We start from the raw sequence: 7242 nt of genomic DNA, 5'->3' as shown, positions 1-7242 counted from the left end.
TTGCATGATATATCCTTTTCTGTCCTTTTACTTTAAATCTACTTGTATTTTTATAGTACTTTATTTTTAAAAAATTGACTTTAGACAGAGAGAACATCGATATGAGAGAGAAACATCAGTTGGTTGCCTCCCACATGCACCCCAACCAGGGACTGAACTTGGGTATGTGCCCTGACCAGGAATCGAACCTGTGGCCTTTTGGTTTACAGGGTGACGCTCCAACCAACTGAGCCACACTGGCCATGGCTATTTGTATCTTTAAATCTTAAGTGTGTCCCCTATGAATAGTACATTGTTGGATCTTTTTTTTTTTATCCTCACCTGAGGATATATAATTTTTTTCATTGAGTTTTAGAGATAGTGGAAGGGAGGGAGGAGTGGGGGAGAAAGAGAAGCATCGACATGAGAGAGACACATTGATTGGTTGCATGCACCTCGACCAGGGCTGGGCATCAAACCTGCAACTGAGGTACATGCCCTTAACTGGGAATCAAACCCACGACCTTTCGGTGCCAGGACGGATGCTCTAATCACTGAGCCACACCGACCAGGCTGGATCTTGTTTTGGATTTTTGTTTTGTTTTTTTTTTTTTAAATATTTTTGTATTGATTTCAGAGAAGGAGAGAGAGAGATAGAAACATCAATGATGAGAGAGAATGATTGATCAGCTGCCTCCTGCATGCAACCCAGGCATGCGCCCCTGACTGGAATTGAACCCAGGACCTTTCAGTCCGCAGGCTGACGCTCTATCCACTGAGCCAAATCAGCTAGGGCTGTGTGTGTTTTTGCATTAAGTAAATATTTTCTAGTATAACACTTATTTATTTTTATTTATTAGTATACCATTTAAATTACCCATTAATGACATATTTTTTACTATATTTTTTGTTATTTTCTTAGTGGCTGCTCTAGGGTTTACCGTGGACGGCTTACCGTAATGCCTTCCTGTTCCATTCAGGTAAGCTGTCCCCGGAAAAGGGCCCCAGTAGAGTGCGTGGGCAGGAAAGTTGCCTGAGGAAGGGCGGCCTTGGGCCAGCGGGGCCTGAGCTGGCCACACGGTGGCCCCAGTGAGCGATACAGAGGCTGCGCTCCATTGGAGCCTGTGGGGTTGCACAACCCTCAGGGTCACTTCAGATCACATGTCAGGACAGACGTCCAGGTCCACGGAAACACATGTCCTAAGGCCTGCGCACAACTTCTTGGGAGACCTGTGGTCTGACTGCCCTGGCAACTGCCCCTGTTGCTCCATCCTGCACCTTGAATACCTCCCAGTGTGGCCCCAGAGCTGGTCCTCTGCCCCCAGGAACCAATGGACTGTGGGAGCAGGGTTCATGGGAAATGGTGGCTATCCACCTACCTTTCCTTCGGGCATCCTGAAATTCAAGGCCTGATGTGGGACCTGCTGGAGGGCAAAGGGATGAAGGGTGGAATGCGGGGTGGGGGGGGGGGGTCTGAAGGTGAGAAAGCTTTGGGAGTGGAGGGATACTGCAGGCTAGGGCCCTGCTGAGAAAGCAGAAGGTCCCTATTAGAATCCTACTGTGAGTGCCTTTGGGAATTTTCAGGAATAGCCCTGAGAGCCGCAAGCAGGTAGAGCATGGGACCGGTGAAGGCCCAGGGTCCCCTACACACCAGGGATCAGAAAGGGCCTCACACTACTCACTCAGACTTCCACGGGCACCCAGAGTAGGGCTTTTGGGGTCAGAGTTCAGCCCCTGGTTGGTGGGGCCAAAGCTGAAGCATAAAGAGGGGCACTGTGTCCTTTAACCTTTACCCCAGACCCCTGCCCCTCATCCCAGCTGATGCCCAATAGCAGGAGTTGCTGCCTATCAAGCTGTGGTCCAAGGAGGGGTGGCAGGATGATGTCTGAGGACCTCCAGGAGAGACCTCCCAGGAGGGGACCTGTCCTAGGCCTCCGGGCCACCCGCCGTGGCCCTCATCCCAACCTCGGTGCTAGTTCTTGGATGCCAGAAACCCTGAGCCTCCCCCTCCCCGCAAGAGGTCTTCTCCGTGATATTTGGGCTCCCAACCTCTCTGTCTCTCACCCTTGGACCCACAACAGCTTTCACCCAACCCCAGCCCACTGGGGTGTGTGCAGCGAACCCGAGGGGTGTTTACAGCCAGGCCAGAACCCTCGGGGTGAGGCGGGCAGGACAGAGAATGCACACACATAGGGTGCCAGGCCCCTCCTAACCCCGCCAGGGGCCAGGAGAAAGCCTCTCCCTCCCTGTCGGCTGCCGTCAGCCTTACCTCCCCGGGCACGCTGACAGCAAGCAGGGTCCCCAGGCCAGGCTCTGCTCCTCCCAGCAGGAGGCCTGCATGGGGAGCATGGCAGCTGCTCTGCAAATGTGCGCACTACACTAATGGGGTGACAGGTCCCTTGCTCCACCCTGCTGAGCCTCCCTTCCCCTGCAGCACCAACGCCTGACTGAAGCTTAAACACGGCGAGCCCAGCCCATGTCCCTAAGCGGCCCAGATAGAGAAGGTGGGTCCTGGGGGGTTGAGGGGCGGCCCCTGTATGACTTTCCAGGAAGAGTGGGGAGGAGGAACAGGGCCTCTTGCCCTGCAGGACCGCACAGGCTCCCCAGTGCCTGCCTCCATCCTACCTGCCCCACAGCCTCTGCTTCTCTTGCTCAGGGTCCTGTGTAGGGCCCTGAAGTGGGTACTTAGGAAGAAGTTCTGAAAGGCTTAGAAGGGTGGGAATTCTGGGGAAAATGATCCACCATGTTCTTTGTGCCTTTAGGAACCAACCCCTCCCATTCATTCTGTCATTCATCCCTTCTCAGATTCATCATTCATTCATTCATTCATTCAGGAACGCCCACCCGGAAGAGGAGCTGGGACACTTTGCTGTCCTTGTGGAGAAGACTGAGGTAGCCAGGGGCCCAGGGGGCCCCCTCCACCCCCACCACCTCCCAGCCCCCAGCCAACTCCATATCCCCATGAGATCCCTCCCTTCCCAGTGGCTCTGGTTTCTTGCCACCCCTTCCCCATCCATCCTCTGCTTTTTCCTGCCTCACTCTAGGCCCGAAGCAGCTGCCTTCCTTGGCCTGCATGACCTGGGCTCCTGGGCTCTGGATTCTGGGTGGATTTGGCTAATTGGGGGCATTGGCAAAAGATAGGAGGGTGGGAGGGTGAAACAGACGGTGCTCCCAGCTTTGCCAGGGCCACGGGTCCTAGAGGTGGCTCCTTCCAAGGGCGGTAATGATTCTTGGCTGATGCTAGGCCCCAGAGGCCTGGAAGTTCCCCAGTGGCTCTTGTAACCCTGTTCATACCTCTGCAAATGTCCTAAACTTGTGTTGAGGACATTTAATGCCACTTGTATTCTGCCAGGACCCACTCATACACCTTTAACCTGAAACCGCTCCCACTGAGGATGGGCCTTTTGTCTGGGTCCCTGGGGCAGTTGGGGAACCTGAGAGAAGTTACCAAAGTCTCATAGACAAGGCTCCGCCCTGAGGACTGGGGGGAGGTCAGGAGAGGGACCAGCAGGGCAACTGGGGCATGGTCCCAGGAGGGCCAGGCGGAGGGGCACAAAGCAGAGAGGGTAAGAGCAATGCACCTGCCTCTTTGTGAAGGGCCTGTTCTCTCTCTCTCTCTTTTTTTCTTTTCTAATTACTTAGAAGTTTTATTTTAGACTCACTTAAAGAGTTCTTTACGACATCATATACAGTAACTGTCTTTGCTTGCATAAAAAGGCAGCTACAAACTACATTTATTAAGCTATTCCTAAAACTTCTTGACATTTAGAATTTTGGTTTTTTGTTTGTTTGTTTGTTTTGCTAATCCTCACTTGAGAATATTTTCCCATTGATTTTTAGAGTGAGGAAGGGAGGGGAAGAGACAGAGAGAGAGAAAACATCGATGTGAGAGAGACACATTGATTGGTTGCCTTCTGCACTCCCCAACCAGGGCTGGGGATGGAGCCTGCAACCGAAGTACGTGCCCTTGGAGGGAATGGAACCCTTCAGTTCCAGGGCCCCCACTCTATCCACTAAGCCAAACCGGCTACAACTTGACATTTAGAATTTGGATCTTCTGGATCACTTTTAAAATTTATTATTTTTTAAAATTTACCTCCAATGAAATTCACTCTCTTCAGGGTGCAGGTCTGAGTTTTGGCAAATGCAGAGAACGGGGAAACTACCACCACAATCAAGATAGAGAACCAAGATAATCAAGATACTCTCATGCTGCTCTTTGTGGTAAAGCCCTCCCCACACCCCAGGCCCTGAGCTGTTCTTGGATCGATGGGCCTGTCCCGAAGGGTGAGGCCGCTGGGGCGTGGGCAGCCTCTCTGAGGGGCCCCGATCATTCCCTGGGCACATGGGCCACCTTTTCTACACAGACAACACCCCAGGGCCTGAGCACAAGGAAGGAGACCTCCAGCAGGCAACTCCCCCTACCCTCCTAAAGAAGGGAAAGAGTGGGGGCCTGTCAGGGTGGGGGTGCAGCTTGAGTAGGGCATAGCCCCAGGGAGCTCTGGCTGCCAGAGCGGGGGGGGGGGTCTGTGTGCCTCCTGGCTCTGCCTGCCCCAGGGGCTCAGAGAGGACAGCTGGCCATAGTGGGGCAGCCACCCAGAACCCACAGAAGACAGGATGTGCTCTGTGGAGCAGTGACCGCTGTGTGTATATTATTATCACTTCTGCTGCACACCACATCCTCACTGCCGAACAGGAGCTCTGTGTTGTTGACAGTACAGTATCAGCTGCGCTATTTATAAACGAGGACACGGGCTCAGAGAGGCTGAAGGCCTCACCTTAGGTTAGACCGCTAGGCCCTGAGCACAGGTTTGTGTGACTCCAAAGTGATCGCATACCGCTCATGGTTCCGTCTGGTTCAAACACCAGTGCTTCCTTTAACTACTTCGCTGTGTGCCTTTGGGTGAACTGCCTCGCCTTTCTGAACTCCAGCGTCTTCATCTACAAAATGAAGGTAATACATATTCCTTGTGCAGCGGTCGTTAGGATCAGATGTGTCCCCAGTGTTCGGTGCATAGCAGGTTACATGCTATAGTATTATGGGTTGAATTGTGTCCCCCGCCCCCAATGTCCATGTTGAAGTCCTAACCACCCCACCCCGTACTTCAGAACGTTACTTTATTTGGAATAGGGTCATTGCAGACGTAATAAATGAAGATGAAGTCATGAGGGTGGACCCTAAGCCAATATGACTGATGTCCTTATAAAAAGAGGAAATTTGGACACAGAGATACGACACAGGGAAAACCCCGTGTGAAACTGAAGGCAGGGAACAGGGCGATGCCTCTCTAAGCCAGGGAACACAGTGATGCAAGCTGGCTGACTTGTTCAGGTTCAAGAGGTTAGCAAGTTACTCAGCTTGCTTTTTGTAAATGGAGATAATTCACAGTGGCTGGTTGTGGCAATCAAATGCAGTAACGGATGAAAAGAGCTCAGCGGTGCCTAGATATGTTAAGGCTTCAGGAGTATTTTCTGGCTGTGTTTCCATCGTCAGCCAGTCCAGCATGCGGCCTGCCCCTTCCAGAACACCATATGCATCTCTAAGAGGGCCTTCCCCAGCAGGCCGCTCGGCCTTGAGCTGCAGCCTGGCGGTGACCACTCCTGGCTCTTCACAGCGTGGGATGGGCTGTTCCTCTGCAGGGGGACCCCCCTGCCCTACCCTCTCTTCCCTGAACCCAAACCTGCACGACCCAGGGTTGGGCACACTTGCTCTCTAGACATCTGAGCTCCAGGTGGGACCCAGATCCCTGGGCTCACTGTCCCTTGCCCCGGTCCTTTCAGGCACGCTGGTGACCTGCTACTACAAAGCAAAGCCTCCTCAGTGAGTTGGGGGGCCAGTGAGAAAGCCCCGTAAACTCTTTCCTGCCTGAGCAGGTACCTCTTTCTGTTTCCTGTCTCCCCCAGCCTCCACCCCACATGTTCCCCGACAAGCTGTCAGGCCGTGTCGGGTTCCCTGTGGCTTTGGAAGTGCCTCAGGAGAGGAGGAGGATAGGTTGAGAGAAGTAGGGAGACCCGGTCCTCAGACTGGCAGGTGGTCAGAGACCCCTGAATCCCATAGGCCCACCAGCACTGGCATGGCCCAGTCTGCCCAGCACGGGGGCCTGAGTGGGCATCAGGAGGGTTCCAGGCGGCTCCTGGCCTGGGAAACATTGAGGTTCTAGGACACTAGCCTGGTAAGAACTCCCCCCAGACGCCCCTCAATTGAGGTCTGACATTCCCTCTTCCCTGAGGGGGCCCAGGAGAGCAGAGTGGGTCCTGCCCTCTGGGCCTCCCAGTGACCTGTAGCGCCCAGGGCTCTCTGCTCTCTTGACTTCCTGCCCCAGCAGGAGAGGCTACAGGAGCAGGAGAGCAGCCTGGGGGAGGCCCCGCAGGGCTCTCAGGCCTGACCCCCGCAGGCTTGTAACGTTGGCCCTGGGGTGACTGGCTGCAGGCACCGAACACCTGTTTCCACAGCTCTGTTGGCTCCCGGCCCCCAAGGGCTCCTTCCCCTCCCTCCATCACACACACACACACACACACACACACACACACACACTCACACACACACACACACACATGCACACACACATACACACATGCACACACATACACACATACACACACTCACACACATACATACACATACACACATATACACACTCATACACATACACACATATACACACACACTCACACACACATACACACATACACACATACACATACACATACACACATAAACACACATATACACACATACACACACACACATACACACATACACATATATATACACACATACATACACATACACATATACACTCACATACACACACATATACACACATATACATACACACATACACACATATATACACATACATATACACATACACACACATACACACTCACATATACACTCACATACACACATACACACATATACACACATACACACATACACATATACACACATACACACACACTCACACACACACACACACACACACACACACACACACACACACACTGCTCAACCCACGACCCCACCCAGCGCCCCCTTAAGCGGTCAGAGGGGGCAGCTAAGACATCCTCCTCCCACAGTGAAGTGTTGAGAAGCCACATGGGACAACTGTGGCCTCCCATGGCCTCATGCCTCCGCTCCCTCCAGGGTCCCAGGGCCACCCCTGAAACCCCCTCCCTCCAAGGTGGCTCTGCTACCTCTCCACCACTCCGAGGTCTAGATGCCCTTGGGATGACCCTGACATCCTGGACAGAATTGAA

This window comes from Eptesicus fuscus, chromosome 14 (assembly GCF_027574615.1).
Source record: "Eptesicus fuscus isolate TK198812 chromosome 14, DD_ASM_mEF_20220401, whole genome shotgun sequence".
Taxonomy (NCBI): domain Eukaryota; kingdom Metazoa; phylum Chordata; class Mammalia; order Chiroptera; family Vespertilionidae; genus Eptesicus; species Eptesicus fuscus.
This window is presented reverse-complemented; position numbering follows the sequence as displayed.